Source organism: Amblyomma americanum, chromosome 1 (genome assembly GCF_052857255.1).
Source record: "Amblyomma americanum isolate KBUSLIRL-KWMA chromosome 1, ASM5285725v1, whole genome shotgun sequence".
Classification (NCBI taxonomy): domain Eukaryota; kingdom Metazoa; phylum Arthropoda; class Arachnida; order Ixodida; family Ixodidae; genus Amblyomma; species Amblyomma americanum.
Genome location: NC_135497.1, coordinates 168,129,259 through 168,146,354, shown reverse-complemented (window position 1 = coordinate 168,146,354; position 17,096 = coordinate 168,129,259). Strand labels below are relative to the sequence as shown.

General features: G+C 48.6%; 1 long non-coding RNA gene across 1 annotated transcript; it reads left to right on the top strand.

Moving 5' to 3' along the window:
* Nucleotides 1-9,738: 9,738 nt before the first annotated feature.
* On the top strand, nt 9,739-15,565 carry LOC144114164 (uncharacterized). Its single transcript, XR_013310966.1, has 5 exons — nt 9,739-10,082; nt 11,702-11,793; nt 12,072-12,173; nt 12,532-12,711; nt 12,936-15,565. It is a non-coding gene; the product is annotated as an uncharacterized LOC144114164 (long non-coding RNA).
* The last annotated feature ends 1,531 nt before the right edge of the window (nt 15,566-17,096 follow it).

Sequence of the window (17,096 nt, the reverse complement as noted above, 5' to 3'; positions counted from 1 at the left end):
TGGCGAGTCCTTCTCGGCGACTAGCCGCCGCGGTGGCAGAGTGGTTATGGCGCTCGGCTGCTGGCCCAAAAGACGCGGGTTCGATCCCGGCCGCGGCGGTCGAATTTCGATGGAGGCGAAATTCTAGAGGCCCGTGTACTGTGCGATGTCAGTGCACGTCAAAGAACCCCAGGTGGTCGAAATTTCCGGAGCCCTCCACTACGGCGTCTCTCATAGCCTGAGTCGCTTTGGGACGTTAAACCCCCATAAACCAACCCAAACCAAACCTTCCCGGCGACTTATTCGTGTTCGCACCCTCCTGCGTCGCTCGCATCTACGTACACATGTTGAGAGATGGCCATTGGTTAGATTCTTTCAGACGTCAGGCAGCTACCATGGCCGCGGCCAGTAAGCCGCGTAGCTCCGGCAGGTCAGGAAGCGCTCCCTCGGAGGTGGGGCCGGCGGAGAGGGGCATCTACCTTCCAATGTACAAAAAGTGACGAGAGGAGAGGGAAAGGCGCGAAGACGCTGAAATTCAAATTTTGATTAGAGATAACCCTCTTTCTACAAAACGCATTAAAAAAATTCTCCCTTGACAATTCTTCCAGAAGCGGCATGCTTTAACATCCCAGGCATAGCGCAACTTTAATGGAGCCCCTTTCAGGGCCCCTTTCATGTATTGTAGGAATGTTACTCCTCTGAGCTTTCACAGTGTAATGACGCTCTAAATGAATTTGGATGCCTTTTCGCACACGTGTTGATTGTGTCCATTTCCTGTGATAGTGTTATATGTGCACAGAAAAAATATACTTAGTGAACTAAAAACGCACATGTGCATTTAATTTCAATGATGGCTGTGGTTATGTTGACGAAAAATAATTTGATGCCTTCATTACACCCAATAAATTCACTTTCAATATCTGTATTTTGAATCTCAAGTAAAGTGTGCTACTATGCTGTGACTTTACAAAGCTAGTACTTCACCAAATAGAGAAACTTGGCATCTACAGATGCAGCTGTGCGCGTTTAACATGAAAAACAGCATTGAAGTAATGCACAACACTGTGAAATTTATATTGCAGCCACGGGGTACTGCTAAACTGCTAGCAGCAGTCTGAAAAGCTACGGTGATGTATATTATGCACCAAACTAGATCTGTGGATGCGAAACATGTTATGTTCCAGTGCTTCAAGTGTGGATTTATAGATGATTCTTAAAGCGGGGCGGTCCCATTTGAAGCATGTATGTTTTGGACTTTTCGTGGAGAAAAAGGGGTTTGGCATGGTTTTCCTACGTAAAATTTCAGGCTTTGGAAGGGGTAGGGGGGGGGGGGGCTACACCCCTGCCTCCATGAATCCTCCCATGTCATGCTACTATAAGCACTGTCGGCAGTCGTGGGGCAGTGGCTTGCTCGAACACGGGCTCCACTGGGTAGCGTGTCCGAGCCTTCGAGTTGAGCAAATATGGAACATGAGGTTTGGGAAAAGGAAAACAAGCGGGTTTACTGGCACTTTTGAAGAAACCTATTTACATTAAGATGAAAAGCAAACAGTCAAAATTCAAGAGTTGATGCGTCGAGCGACTGGATGAGCCTTGTCGCCAGGGCCCAGAGCATTCGTTCTCCCTCGGCACGCTCCTTAAATCCCCTAATGTCTGCCCCTTCACCAGGCGGTGGCCAATTAAACACGAGGCACATTCCTCCAAGATGGGAAAAGCTGCACAGCTCGTGGCGAGCGGAGTCCCAGTGCGAATGGGCGAGGAGAAATCACAACTCCGCTGCTATTTCGCACAGTACTGCAACCGTATATTACAAGCGGCACACAGGTGATTCGTGCGGCGCAGCGGGCCACAACTGCGGCAAGCTCTCTCCTGAGAGGGCCGGATCCTGTCGGACACGGCTAATTGCTTGAAGGCACCGTTCCGCTGCACCCCTGTCGTCTGTCCATCGTCGGTCGCCTCTTGCTGAGAACCAGTCATAGCGAAGGCCATTCCCCCCGAGACAAGCGTGGGAGAACCTCCGCAGGTACTTTCACAGCCAGGCGTCCTTTTTTATGGGGACAACGGATGGTCAAACGTCTTGTCGCCAGCAGGGTTGTAACACGGCCCTCTCCATTTCTCTCACCTCTTTGAGTGGCTCTTGGAGTGTTGAATCAAAAGTCATCGCACGAAAACATGCTATGACGATAAATACAGAATTAAAAACCAAAAAAAAATACTGCAGGATTTTCCTTGTCCTCACTGCTGCAGAAGAAGGCACTCTTGACACAGCCAGCTGCCTACGCATACGCAATGTCGGCAGATTGCAATATCCGACATCCAGAGCATCATTAAAAGGCAGGTTGAACACTAAACTGAGGTGGGACCGTGTATGGCAGCATTCTTCAAGACTCCGCCAAACCCAGGCGCGTGCATACTCACTCAGCGCAAAACTGAGAGGGTTGTGCTATTCACATGAGAGCAAGATTAAAGTGTGGCCAGAATGTGGGCCACTTTTACTCTACTATGGCATGCAAACAACCGACATCAAAAACCTTGCTCAGGGATCTCATGCATGAAGTTCTAAATTGATTCTAGCAAAGAAACATTTGTTTTGTAATCTCCAGAGCTCGTTTTACAGCTTTACACTCAAAGCGTAATATGCTCTCAAATAAAAAGTGTTGCAGAGGGCCATTTAAATATTAGCCTCGTGCCAGCCAGCTGGACACGGAAAGCTTCCAGTGTAGCCATGTACTACAACTTTACAGGCAGCTTAAGTTTAAAAGCTGTGCTTTACACTGCATTAAGGTGGGATAGTATGTTCGGAAGCATCATTAAATACACAACTTGATCCTAGACACACAGTATAAAGAAAAGGAATGAAACATGACACATGGCACAGAGCAACAAGTACTATTTCAGTGGCACCATGTGTAAAGTTTATATCACAAAAAAACAAGAAGAGAAACAAGCATACTCTTCAAAGTGTACGCTAGATTTGGTTTTCTTTCCTCTGTAATTTGGCAGAGGGTGTGTATATATACACAGTTTGTCTGAACAAAAACTTTGTCCCTTCACTTTATCTAGTGAGGCCTTCTAGCCCTGCGATTAACACGGGACTACGATGAACCCGATGTAAGTATAACAGCATATTTTGCCGAGTGTAGCCTGCGAGGACCCCAGCGGCGCATACATCTGCCGTCGCAAAACGAAGCAGGCAAAAGCGATGAAAGACACTATGTACCATGGTGGGCTACCACAAAAAATGAAAGTTAATTCCCACGCTTACCGCAGTTGCGATAAGCGCGTTCGCCGAATAATACTTGATTATGAACAAGACCAGATCCGGGAACTCCGAACCCGACCGCGGCGGCTGCGTTTCGATGGAGGCGAAACGCTAAGATGCCCGTGTGCTGTGCGTTGTCCGAGCACGTTGAAGCTCCTCCCCAGCTGGTCGAAATTATTCCGGATCCATCAACTACGGCACCTCTTTCTTCCGTTCTTTCACTCCCTCCTTTATCCCTTTCCTTACGGCGTTATTCAGGTGTCCGACGATATGTGAGACAGATACTGCGCCATTTCCTTTCCCCAAAAACCAGTTTTCAATTTTGAGTTGAACACCAACGCCACGTACATGAAAGCGAGATTGAGGTTTACACTCACCCGCCGCGGTGGCTCAGTGGTTAGGGCGCTCGACTACTGATCCGGAGTTCCCGGGTTCGAACCCGACCGCGGCGGCTGCGTTTTTATGGAGGAAAAACGCTAAGGCGCCCGTGTGCTGTGCGATGTCAGTGCACGTTAAAGATCCCCAGGTGGTCGAAATTATTCCGGAGCCCTCCACTACGGCACCTCTTCTTCCTTTCTTCTTTCACTCCCGCCTTTATCCCTTCCTTTACGGCGCGGTTCAGGTGTCCAACGATATATGAGACAGATACTGCGCCATTTCCTTTCCCCAAAAACCAATTATTATAATTATTATTATTACACTCACCCACGGAGCTGGTTCTGCGCCTTTCCTTTCGTGATTATGAACGGCCTTTGCAAAATTGTCAACGCCAATGAACTATATGAACGACGTCGTCTCACTAGATTTGTTTGGTTGTTGAGGAAAGGAAATGGCACAGTAACCGTCTCACAATCTCGGTGAACATCCGAACCGCGCCGTAAAGGAAGGGATAAAGGAGGGAGGAAAAATAAAAAGAGAAAACTGAAAATTGAAAGTTGTATTGTGAGGATAGGCGCAGCGGCGGAACACCTGTGGCTCGTTGCTACTAGTGGCGCTTGCGGAGTAGAGACTAGGTAGCGATGGGGTGAGAAATATCCGCGGCGAGGCGCGCGTTGGGACGTCATGTGCTTCCTTGGAGCCGCCCGCCACGGCGAAATCGCAAGTTCGCGGCCAGTAAAACATTCGCTTTAAAAATAGCAACTGCAAAAGCCTGCTTTGATTTTGTTCCGCACACTGGATAGGCAGCGCGCACTCCCTGCCACCCTGGGAGGTGGCATGCAGTTAATGGTCGATCGCGAGAGATTGATCACGAAATGAACGCTGCGGCCTAGCTATTGCAGCAGTACCGCATATCAGCCACAACGCTGTCAGCGCTAATGCATTCAAGCCACATCTCTCTCTCACCACCGCCATATGTATCAAATCACGAATGAGGCGTCCGCATATCCAGGGAGCCAGTCATGCACCCTTGCTTTGCTCAAAGCCATCGCCGTCTAGAACATAGTCAACGCCAATAAACACAGTGTATGCCGACATCTTTCACTTTGTATATCCTGGATTAGCTGAGCTAATCCAAATTAATTTTTTTTAACCTACACTTCGTGCAAGCTCTTGTAGGCCAGCGGAGGCTGGGCTAAAGCTATGGCGTGAGGAGCTGCACTCGTCTGCACGAGTGTCAGCCAATAACATGATACGAAGCGCCGTCGTCCTCGGGAGCAGACGACAACATCTGAATTTTCGAGTCGTCACAATTTATTATAAGATAAAATGAAAAATATATACTACAAAACATTTCTGCGTTGCGTTCATTACGGTAGAAAAATGCAAAGGACATTTTTGTTTCCCCTCAAATGGACCGCAACACACAAAAGTGTATCGCCTGCTCTGCAGCTGTCGCTACTTTCACAGTAAGTTCATCGTCGCATGAAGGGTCGGCGGCGAATTCCTCGTGCGAAATACAAAGCATCCATGCTTCTGTCGTGACTAGGGGAACAGCGTTCTGCCCCGCGTTGAAACCGGCGTTCCGCGGCATATGGGGTGCGACTTTCGATGGCTGTCTCCGCTCTGAGACAGTGGCCTGACCGACCATGCACTTGAGGCGCCGGCGTATTAATACACAGACGTCAAAGACGATACTGTACGCTTAGCGAGCTTCGCACTAACATGCATAGATGCGTATACACGACCATTCATGTACGAAAATACATTTGTCACGTGGGTCGCTCAGCGCCGATACCATCCGAACGAACGCGGCTTACCTAAACGCGAAGTAGGGTTCACGCACTAAAATACGCCCTTTCAGTCGTGTAAGCAGTTTTTATCTTCGTAGAAGGTAAGGTTGCCACTCTCTTCGTATCGTGGGTGCACCGCCATAAAGCTGCTGTCGTCCAGGCGGACGATCTTCACAGACCTGCGAGGCTGCGCTGCAACCGCTCGCGGCATTTAGTCAGAAAATGGCGTTGCGCGTTAAAGATCCCCATGCGGTCAAAATTATTCCGTAGCCCTCCACTACGGCACCTATTACATCCTTTCTGCTTTCACTCCCTCCTTTATTCCTTCCCTTACGGCGCGGTTCATGTGTCCAACGATATATGAGAAAGATACTGCGCAATTTCCTTTCCCCCCAAAAAAAAACAATTATTTTTTTTTCGTTTGAAACACGCGCCTTCTGTTTTCGTCTGCTAGCCTACACCTCCAAAAAAAGCGGTGTGGAAAGTGTAGTCCTCATGCTACACTGCGATTAAAAAAAATGCGTCCGTGTAGATGAGCGCAGCTACACTTTTTCTACACTGGCAAAAAAATGGAACCACGCTACACTAGCTACACTAGTGTAGCCAGTGTAGGTAAAAAAAATGGCTCTAATATTGCAGGCGGCGCGCTGCGTCCAGCGTTACCCTTTGCTGCGCCGTCGGCTAAAGACTCCCAGTAGTCCTAGTGAAAACGCGTGACTTAATTCCGGCAACCTTTTTGGCGTGCAGCTCGGATTGCGATCGAGGGCCTCTCCTGAGCTTTCCCTCCTCCATGCGTGATGGCCTCTCCTCTAAATCTTCCTTGATTGATTGATTGAAACAACTTTTATTTCCATAAAAAAAATGCGCCTCCCACTTCGTCCCCGGCTTCATGGTTTGACGTCACCATCCGGTTTCTTCGACTCTTTTCGCTGCATACGAACCACCACATCCGCTTCCGGCGTTTTGACCAATCAGGTGCTGCCACTTCACGTGTAACGCGGCGTGCGTGTCATCGAATCACGCTCAGCGCCAGTCACGCGTCGAACATCTTGCGTTTGACGCAGTTTTCGAGCCCCAAGAGCCACGTCACTGCTGCTGCATTGCTCCAAGACACCGGCGAAGGTAGGCCTCGCAGTCCCCACCTCGAAGCAACTCGACGATGTTCCAGCGCTCTGCTGAAACATTACTGGCGGTACCGGCGACGCTCGGAGACGTCGGCCCTTGCCACGGGCGCGGAGCCGTTATTGAAGCCTGGTACGGCGCACGAGCCCACGGTGGTACCCGAGCGCGGAACGCCAGCGTTCTACTGGGAACTGCTGCTGTCTGCCCTTCTGCGATGAAGCCGCATCGCCCCTACAGCTTGGAGTTGCAACAGCAGTGGAACCACACCAATATGTTTCAAGCAGGGCAGCCAGGGAGTGAGGTCAAGGTACTACGTTCTACGTGCACTCTTCGCGCGGTTGTGGCTTGCGTTCACCTCATCTACATAATAGAATATGTTGTGCTCTCCACCCAGTCGTCTAAACGCCGTTTCTGTCTTTCGCAGACCAACCTTCTCGCCATTCTCGAACAGTGCGAGGTGACTGCACCTGACAGTGGCCGCGCTGGTCAACGTGGCAAGCGGGTCGGTCATAGCCCCAGTCGCCGCCTGGCACGCCGTGGTCGTCGCCTGCGTCCGCGGCGTCCGCACCGCCACCGCGGCGAAGGTAGCCGCCTCGTGCTTCTGGCTGCCGGACACGCTGCTGCTCGAGTCCGCCGTCTTGCGAGAGACACCGCTGTCGATGAATCTGGTACCCGTGGTCGCCTCCAGGTCTCCGAAGAAGAACACCTCGTCGACCACCGCCTGGTTCTCTTCCAAGCTGGCTCTCGAGGACCCCACCTCGCCACAGACCTTGCTGATTTTAGGTCTGCGGCGCTGGTACCACCTGTGCTGGGTTTCGTCGTGCCGCGTGTCCTGTGGTATATGGCCGGCGTATTCGACGGCTAGCATGGCGTCGGAGGCGCTTTCGGGTTGGCTGCAGGAAGCCGCACAGGCGAAGGAGCTCAAACGTCAGTGATGAGCCGCACTTCATCGTCTTCAGAAGATGAGGCAAGCGCTGGCGTTCGAGCTCAGGGCGGTTTCTGCGCCCAGCCACCCCGCTGGCGGGATTATGTACTTGAAGCTGAAGATAGGCGGCCACCGCCTGCTCAAGAACAAAGTTATTCGCGGACGCGCTCAAGACCTTCGCCATGGTGGGCGTCCTGGACATGGCGTCCTGCACAATCATTGGACGCTGCATGTGGTTGCGGATTATAGACTATTCCATTTTTTGCGGTTTAATCGTGTAAACGATATCTGAATTATTGAAATTTTCGCTTAATTTCTTTACATAATATTATTGACGGAGAATTTTTCTTCAATTTGTTGCTGATATTTACTGGAGCACTGTTTTTCGAAGAAATACAGATTTGTCCAGAAACAAGCCTCTCTGAATGTCAAGGGCAAGCCGCCGCGGTGGCACAGTGGTTTATTGCACTGGGCTGCTGACCCGAAAGACGCGGGTTCGATCCCAGCATGGCGGTTGAATTCTAGATTCCCGTGCATTGTGCGATGTCAGTGCACGTTAAAGAGGCCGAGGTGGTCGTAACTTCCTGAGCCCTTTACTACGGCTTCCCTCATAGCGTGAGTCGAGTCACTAATGTGTCCGACGTCCTTCTGCGCTTCGTACTCTGCACTACCAATAATCGTGTTGCCAAAACTGGAAGGTAAGCTTTTTAAAACATCGAGGGCTGTTAGCGCTATGCTGGTGATAATTTCGCGCGGCAACAATTTAAAGAATGCAAACAAATTATAAGGGGAGCTGCCATCTCGACTTCTAACATGACCTGGGGCCGAATTACGGGGCGCTATCAATATATCTCTGTTTTGACAGCGTGACTTCAAAAAATTGGAGGACGCTTAAGCTTCGTCTTTAAGAGTGAGACGCGACAGCGTGTTGCAGCGTTGCCATGGAGAGCACAGAGCGCCATCGCACGTTCGGCGCGACGCATGGCTTGTTGGACAGAAAGAAAAGGACGCCTGTCTCACATATCTCGGTGGACACCCGAACCGGGCCGTAAGGGAAGGAAAATGAAATTAAAGGTGGTTTTAAGGAAAGGAAATGACGCCTGTCTCACAATTCTCGCTGGCGCCCGTACTGCGCGGTTCAGGTGTCCACCGAGATGCAGCATTTTTCGCTCATGGCCAACGCCGCTGACGACACCGGCTTTTCTGCGACACGAGCTCCTTAACGCTGTCGCAGTAAAATGACAACACGACCATCTGACGGTGGAAACAGCCAATTAGCAGCAACTCTGCGGTGGCTCCGCGCCGGTAGCATTTATTTGCATGACAAGGGACCGTAGGCTAACGTTTTGCCGTAAAGACGGAATGAATAAAAAGAGTGATGCTTTATTTTGCTTAGAAACTTCATTGAAAACTCAACAACGCTAAGCAAAACAAGAAGCACCCTCAGTTTTGCATTTATGTTTGCTGTTCAGTGACTTCTGCTCACCTGTGGGTATGCGCTGACGGCGGAAAAGCGTCAGCTAGGTGGCGTGAGCTGATGACCAATTTGAAAGATTCAGCCTTATCAATTCACCCACAAAATCATTCATCGTGAACATGGCAGCCAGAAAAATAAAAACAGCTGGGGCCATATCCGGAGTACACTTGTTCAAACACGACCGCCGCTGCCGCGTTTCGATGGAGGCGAAACTCTTAGGCACGCCTTTGTTCTGTGCGATGTGAGTGCACGTCAGTGATCTCCAAGTGGTCGAAATTATTCGGGAGCCCTCCACTACGGCACCTCTTTCTTCTTTTCTTCTCTTAGTACCTCCTTTATCCCTTCCCTTACGGCGCATTTAAGGTGTCCGCCGATATGGGAGACAGATACTGCGCCATTTCGTTTCCCCAAAAACCAATTTCCAGTTTTCTGGGGCCATATTACATACCGCAAGTTTGTAAGCGTGACGTCAAAATTACGAAACAGTGCTTGACAGCACTTTTTACGGATCGTGGAATCAGCCAGACACCAGCAAGGCTCCGCACCGGAAGCATTTATTTGTACAAGTGGCCATATGCTAACGTATTGTTGTGAAGTTGTCACAAATAAAATTAGCAATGCTTTATATTGTCAAAAAACTGTTTCGAACTCACGAAGTCAAAAATATTAATCAAAACAAGAAGCGTTCTCAGTTTTGAAATTAAATTCGCTCTTGCAAGAACTTTTGTGGCGGAGAAGATGTGCTAAGAGCGGCGGGAACATGGAGGAGAAAAAAAGAAAAAAAAAACAGCAACGCAATGAATTAAAAATATAACGTTATATTTATCTAACAAATTGTATTCCAAACTTAAAAACAGGAATGAAAATGAGAGGCGCTCTCAATTTTGCAATAAAATTTGCTGTAGGTTAGGTTTTGTTGCCATGAGGGCGCGCTTGTAGTGGTAAAGCGATAGCATGGCGACTTGCAAGAAAACGTCCGATTCCACGGCAAGTTCCTGCCTTTTCACGTGTCGACTAAAATCGAAGTATTGTGCCGATGTCTTAAGCGTAGAAAAATCTGATTGAATGCATTGAAGGCCGTAGGGGCGCAGGAATCAGCTCGTAAGGAGCTCTTGGCAGGAAATTTGACGAAGACGACTTGTTGAGGTAAGGTTGCTGTCGGAGGTCGCTCATTATCGATAACAAAACTGAACGAATACGGCCGTGGGAAAGAATGAGGGCGAGGGAAACTTTCAGGTGCACAGTTTAAACCATATCGCTCGTCCTTGCTCTTTCATAACCCTACTACAAGTTGTTCTAATGCAGCGCACGTGTGTGCAAGTGAATGAACACTGTTGTAGATTCCCGAATATTTATTCCCTGTCTAAAAAATTAATTTCCTTAGCCGATACCAAGAAATCGCCCAGGGAATCGGAGTGAAATACCGTTATCATTTGAAATGGCAACACCACCAAAGAGGCCACGTAATATCCGTCACCAAAGAGCGGATGCTCATCGAATTGCTCGAAGAGCATCCGCCCTTTGCACGGGCCTCGTCAGAGCTCTCGCCTGAGTACACGGCGGCTCGCAGGCGGGAGCTTTAGGAGGACATTGCCGCCGCCTTAAATAGAAAAGGCCTGGCAGTCAAGTCGGCTGAACATTGGCGCCATTCGTGGCATGTACAGCAGCCCACAAGACTTAACACGAAAGACGGAAACCGTGTCTTGGACTGCCGCCAGCGCCGCGAACCGGTTGTCAACGGGTGCCTGCACGTTCACGGCATCTAGCGATGGCCGGTGCGCAGCTTCGCTTTTTCGCCTGGCCCGATCGCCGCGTAGACAGCACGGTCATAGGCACATCCGTTAGGGGGGCGTTTGTCTGCGTTTTGCTCGGTTATGCGGCCTCGCACGCACAGGCAGCGCGTTGCAGTTTTCTTATCGCGGGAACCAGAAATAACGCGCTAAGCTGCCGCAGCTCGCGCGCCTTGCGAGTTTTGTGCGAGAACCGCTGATCCAACGAAATAAATGTTTTGAGCAGTTTGGTGCCCTTACAAGTTCACCTATATATGCCAGAATTTCATGCAGCGCACCTCACTTAGACTTTTCTTAGACTGCAGCCTTTGGACCAAACTCGCAAGGCGCGCGTGCTGAGGCAGCCTAGCTCGCAATTTCGGGTTCCGGCGATAAGAAAATTGCAACGCAGAGCGTGCGAGGGCACAGGCGATCCGATCAGGCACATGCGAAAAAGCAAAGCCAGCTGTACTGGACGGGGGAGGGGGAAAAAAATAGGGGTTAGCTCTGCCCGGTAATTGCCTCCGTCAAAGAGGTCACCGCAACTGGGCTTTGCTCGGGGCGCTGACAGCAGTCCATCAGTAGTGGCTTGCCTGCGGCAAGCAGAGTTGGCGCGGCTGCAAGCTGGCCAAGGGCAAGCCTGTCAACATTGTTCTGTGGAGGACCGCGTGAACGGTCCTGTCGCAGTGGCGCGCCGGTGGTGGCAGACTGCCGGCTCTGGGTGGCCAAGCCATTGAGCTTATCGGGCCAGTGAGCGCCACGGGCGTCACGCGATCTTATTTTGAGCAAATTGCTGCCCCCCCCCCCGTCACCAGCAGGTATGACCACTGTCGGTAGTCAACTCCTGTGACGTTACAGACAGTTGCAAGGTTTGCAGCTTGGTTGTGATGAAGGATTCTTGACCGAACCTCAAGGCCATGTACTGTAAGCAATGCAACCCTATGATGAACTTCGAGACATTCATGTTTGAACGTGAGGCACTGTGCTTTCTTGCAGGAGCAGCCCAGTACACCTCTCTTCCCGTCAGAGGTTCAGTGGGCAGCGAGCCGGGGACAAGCAGCCTGCAGAGGGAGGCCAGTCTGCAGCTGGTAGGTGAACTGTATTTCAAACCATTTTATGTGTATGCCGTACAGCTTGTACACACTGCTGATGACCTCATCTGCATTTTTGCTAATTTTGGAATGTGTAGTAGTGCGTAAACTGGAGATTGCAAATGCAGCCTCAGCTTCTTTGCCTTCCTTTTCTGGTAGTGATTTTTCGCCTTCAGCCACAGTACCAACTGACCACACATTTTAGTCGTACACATGTCACATTTTGCTGAAACTGTTTACTATGCAGTTCTGTCTTGTGTAATGATTTCATGTAGACGACGCCAGTGAAACATCCTGCCTGGAGGAGACGGGGGAGACATCTGCTGAACTGCTGGTGGAGGAGCTGCAGCAGCATCGGCAGCGTGCTGACACAGCGAGTGAGTTGACCTGCCAGTATGCAGGCTCCACATTACCCTCTTATCAGGGTGCTTCTAATAAATAGCATTTGCAGGAGCGCCATACAGTCACAGTTGTTTTACTATGTCCACAAAAGTTTCCTTCAGATCCGGCATATTGACACGTAGTGCAAGCTTTTTCCCTCTTACAGCAGGAGCTGCGACAAGCCTGACGTGCACTTTGAGTTCACTGAAACAATGCTGCGTTTGTCATATCACTGACTGCAACTGCTTTTATGTGCTGCTGCTCCCCTCAGATGTTGCAGCTAACAGTTTGCTTATTGCACATCGTGCGGTGTCGTATGACAAGTGTACGTTCAGACTGTTTCCCCTCCGACAGGCACCCGCCAGCAGCAGCCCACAGCACCACCCGCATCGGCAGTTCCACGCCGTCCATTGCGGTGGAGGAAGTAGCAGAACGAGGAAGTGGACGAGCTGCTTAGGGAGACAAGACGCACGGCAGACCTCGCTTAGGCATGCAACGGGCAGGATGCCGAATTTTTAGGAGCGCCTCCTGGAGGTATGGGCTGACAGGATATGCCACATTTTCTGCAACAGAAGCAGCTGCATGCAACGTAATGTTGCTACGTCCACCGTTCCAAACCTGTGCCTAACCTCACTATGACTGTCTCTTGTGAGATGTGCCCCACTATATTTCAGTAGGTCATCTATAGCATGAAAGTGAAGTGAGCTTTGGATGTATTTGGAGCAAAGGTTTGCTATTGAACTTTGTTGTTTATGCAGCACCTCAACGAGGCTGCTGCAGACAGAAGGCGGCTAACAGCCACTATGTCAGACCTTGCAACAACAGTGCGGGACACGAGAAGGGAATCGGCAAGCCTGCACGAGCAGCTCGTACTGGCCACCCCTTTCACGGTGGTGCTGCTGCAAAACTAGCTACAGCCGCCATCAACTTAAGTTTTTTTATTGTTTTTAAATCTTGCTTGCTGGAACACTTTTTTTACAGCCTTTTGCAAGACGTAGAAGGTGTGGTTTTTTTCTTATGGTGCCTTTCTACCTTCTGCAAGAAGCAGAAGGTCTGTGATAATTTCTAGTCGGCCTCTGTGTATTTTTTATATGGTGCCTCTTTACCCTCCTGCAAGATACAGAAGGTGTGTTTTATTCTCTAGTCAGTGTGTGATGCAGAAGGCGTGTCATATTCTCTAGTCAGTTGCTTTTGCATAATTGTAATGGTGCCTTTTTAAATTTTGCAAGATGCATATTTATGATATCTAGTAAGTCTGTATATGCTTTTTTCTGATGTTACTGTTTTACTTCTGCAATATTCAGAAGTGTTAATGGCTCAACCACTGAGTTGCTGCAACGGGACTTTTCATGCAGTATTGCCTGCATTGTAACAAGCTGCATGTTTTGTACGGCTCGGCATGACGGTGCTCCATGTTCTGCTGTTCATGAAAAACCTCTACACGCATACCACCTAACAGATGTAACTGTGATGTTTACACGTCTCTATGTATGTATGAGGACTCTTTACTAATGCTGCATTCATTGCGAGCACTGCGACTTGCATTAAGTGCCATACACTTAGTGATGCACCATTTGCATCGAAACTGCTGCACTGTTCATCATATGCAGTAATAAAAGCCATTTGTAATGTAATAGTAATACCTTTACTTTCCATCATAGTGATGGGGGAGGTAGGGAGAAAGAACTGGGCACTTGGCTTGACGCGGCTCCCCCCCCCCCCAACAACAATAAAAAAGTGAGAAAGAGGCATCAGCAGAACAGTGTAACATATGCAGAAAATAAAAGTGCACTCGACAACACATTATAATCATGGATTGTCAGCTCGAGATTCACAAACAAAAGTGAGGACATTTGCACGAAACATGCGCAGGAATTTGGTTCTTCAAAAGAATGAGGTCACCATTTATGCAACAAACAAAAGATAAACAAACAAAAAAGGACCCATTTTGTTCCCACTAGCCGCAAAACAGTGAGACAAAGTGAAAGTTCGAAGCTTTGAACACCATGTCGAACTTTTGCACTCTGAAAATAAGGAAATGAATGCAGCAGTACAAATGCCACTTTTTAGATTACAAGATGCAGGTTTTACATAAAGAGAAAAGAATGAAAAATCACTATCATGGCAAATAAAATGAACAAGAACATTGCCTACTAGAACATATCAAGAAACAGGTTCATCCATGGATAAAACTAATCTGATATCAGCTTTCATTGATTGCTGGAGTTTAAGGCCATGTTTATTTAGTAAATTCAACAAGTTTTTAAGGTCATACCATATCATCTATTTGTCACAATTTGTGCAACTTGACACTTTATTCCATATATGTGGGGTGCTAGTGGGATAATCTGTAACTTTTCTCTGTAAGGAATCTAGTTCTTTCAAAAAATCAACATTGTTTTAACTTCCTTTTTATAGGCTAAAGCTAAGTGGTCAGCGTACATGTCATATATGGCCATTATGTTATGTTTCTGAAAGGGTTGAAGAGACAGATGGTCATAAGGAGCGTTGGAAATATTTCTTTGCATTTTTTTCTGCCGTCTATATATTTTATGCATGTTACATAGGGTTGTCGTTCACCAGGCAAAGTGACAATGTTTTATGTGCAAGTAGAACAATGCGTGCTGTAACAGAGTTTTAACTTTGGTAGGGAAGATATGTTTGATTATATTAGTCAAGCTAACGAGTCATGACAACTTCTGTATATGTATTATGATCCACTTGGGCATCACATGACATCTGTTCCGTGAAGACGACACCAAGGATTTTAAATGAGCTTACAATTGCTATGAATTATTATGGCATATCTTCATCGATGAATACGTTCCAATTTTTGGGACGAAAGGGAATAGCTTTTGTTTTATTAGCATTTACATTGAACTTGTTTCATTTAAACCATTCTTCAATAGGTACGAGTTCTCTGTTTGCCTGGTTGATTGGGCAAAGGGGCAGAAAATACTAATGTCGTGCCGTCTGCATAAATAACAAAAATTTGGCTACATCATCTATATCAACGCTTTTGTACATGTTAAAGGTTTTGTAGTAATGTAAAATCTTTTATGTAGTGCTTGCTGAACATTGCTCTACTTGTGTACTAGGTTAGTGCTCTTACAGCGAAAGTAGGCTTATTGCCTGCACAAGCTCTGCAGGAGCTGTGATAATTACCAGTAGAACTTGTAGCCGTGCAATCGTTTTTTTTTTATCATGTCTGCATGACAATTTCTGTTGCACTTGACAAGACATATGGAATTATTTTCAATGTTATGGCATGCAATATGTTCTGCTAATGCCTGTGCTCATGTGTCCACCTGTGTGAAATGGTGCAGTATGCAGTAAAACATATAGTGGTGTGCACTAAATAAAGCTTCTGTGGTACTTTCTGATTTCATCAAGCATTGCCTGTCTTGCTTCAACATTACACTATTAATTCACGTGCTTTGTCATGCAAACAGCGAGGACAGGTGGCTCTCCACACAGCACAGGCAGGCTGCAAGATGACGGTAGTGGAGGGGCAGGTGGGTCCACACGAGCAACAGCATAGGAGTGTGCATGGCTTACTGGACGAGTTGTTTCGGCTCGAGTTTCAAGTGGAGAAGGAGACTGAAGTGGCGGCGCGGCGAACTCTATGATGAACGGTAAATACACTGTCAGTGATGTGGCAGCTGGTGGGCACGATTGCTTCTTTGCCACTGCAGGCTTCCAGACACACACCGCGAACAAGAAACAAAAAAAAGGCTGCCACTTCGCTAGCTGTAGCCAAAACAACCACGACATACACACACAAGCATTGGCTGGACACTGCCTTGGCTGCGAAGACATTGCTGCCTATTTCATTGCCTATGTTATAGCCTGCGCAACCGTACCAGTCGCTGCTGGAGACAGTTTCTCCGCAGCTGGCTGACAACATGTGCACGCACGACATTCCCCCGGAGGTGGGTGAGGCGAGTCATTGTCTTTTGGGCAGAGGGCATCCTCGTCGTTTGCTGACGTAGGGGCCTCTAGCAGAGGTTGTGAAGCGCTGCACAGGCTGCCATGATGACAGCCGCTCGTTCCGGCTTTTAATGGAGCGTACAAAACCTTTGCACTACTGAGATGATTACGCAAACACCGCTGAAAGAACGCGCTTGGAAGCTCATATTGATATAAACTATTCACTGCTATTTCCAACACGCCACAAGTGTCGTACAAACGCCTTCTGGCTTTGTTTAAGCCTGGAATACTATGCATTTCAACAACGCTTTACGTGCCTTGTGTTTCTGCTGCATTCAGTAAAAACACAGGGGCAACTCGCACATGGCGTATGTATCGTACCGCAATGCATATTCCTAAGTGCAACGAGCACGCCCCATTCTGGTAGCTTCAGTGCATGAGGACCACTGTAGCTCGATATATGTAACCGAGACAGCGCTTTCTTACTGCTTGCCCCGAAGAAACTCTCCGTCCTCCAACAGGCACCCGCCGCGATGGTTCAGGGCTTAAAGCACTCGTCTGCTGAGCCGGAGTACCAGAGGTCGATCCCGACCGCGGCGACAGCGTTTGGATGGATGCGAAACGCAAAAGGGCCCGTGTGCTGTGCAATGTCAGTGCACCTTAAATATCCCCAGGTTGTCGGATTCATTCTGGACACCTCCACTACGGCAACTCTTTCTTCCTTTATTCTTTCACTCCCTCCTTTATTCCTCCCTTACAGCGTGGTTCTGGTGTCTGCTGAGATAGGTGAGACAGTTGCTGCGTCATTCCCTTTCCTCTAATATCAATTTTCATTTTCCTCCAACATGCATCTCACCCCTCACACCGCAGCCACGAGTAGCGCCGCGCGAACGCGGTGTTGCACAAGCCGGGCAGCGGAGGTCTACGGCCAGGATTCGAAGGTTGGAGTCGCAGACTTAAAAGAAAACAGATACAACACAGGTTTAGGC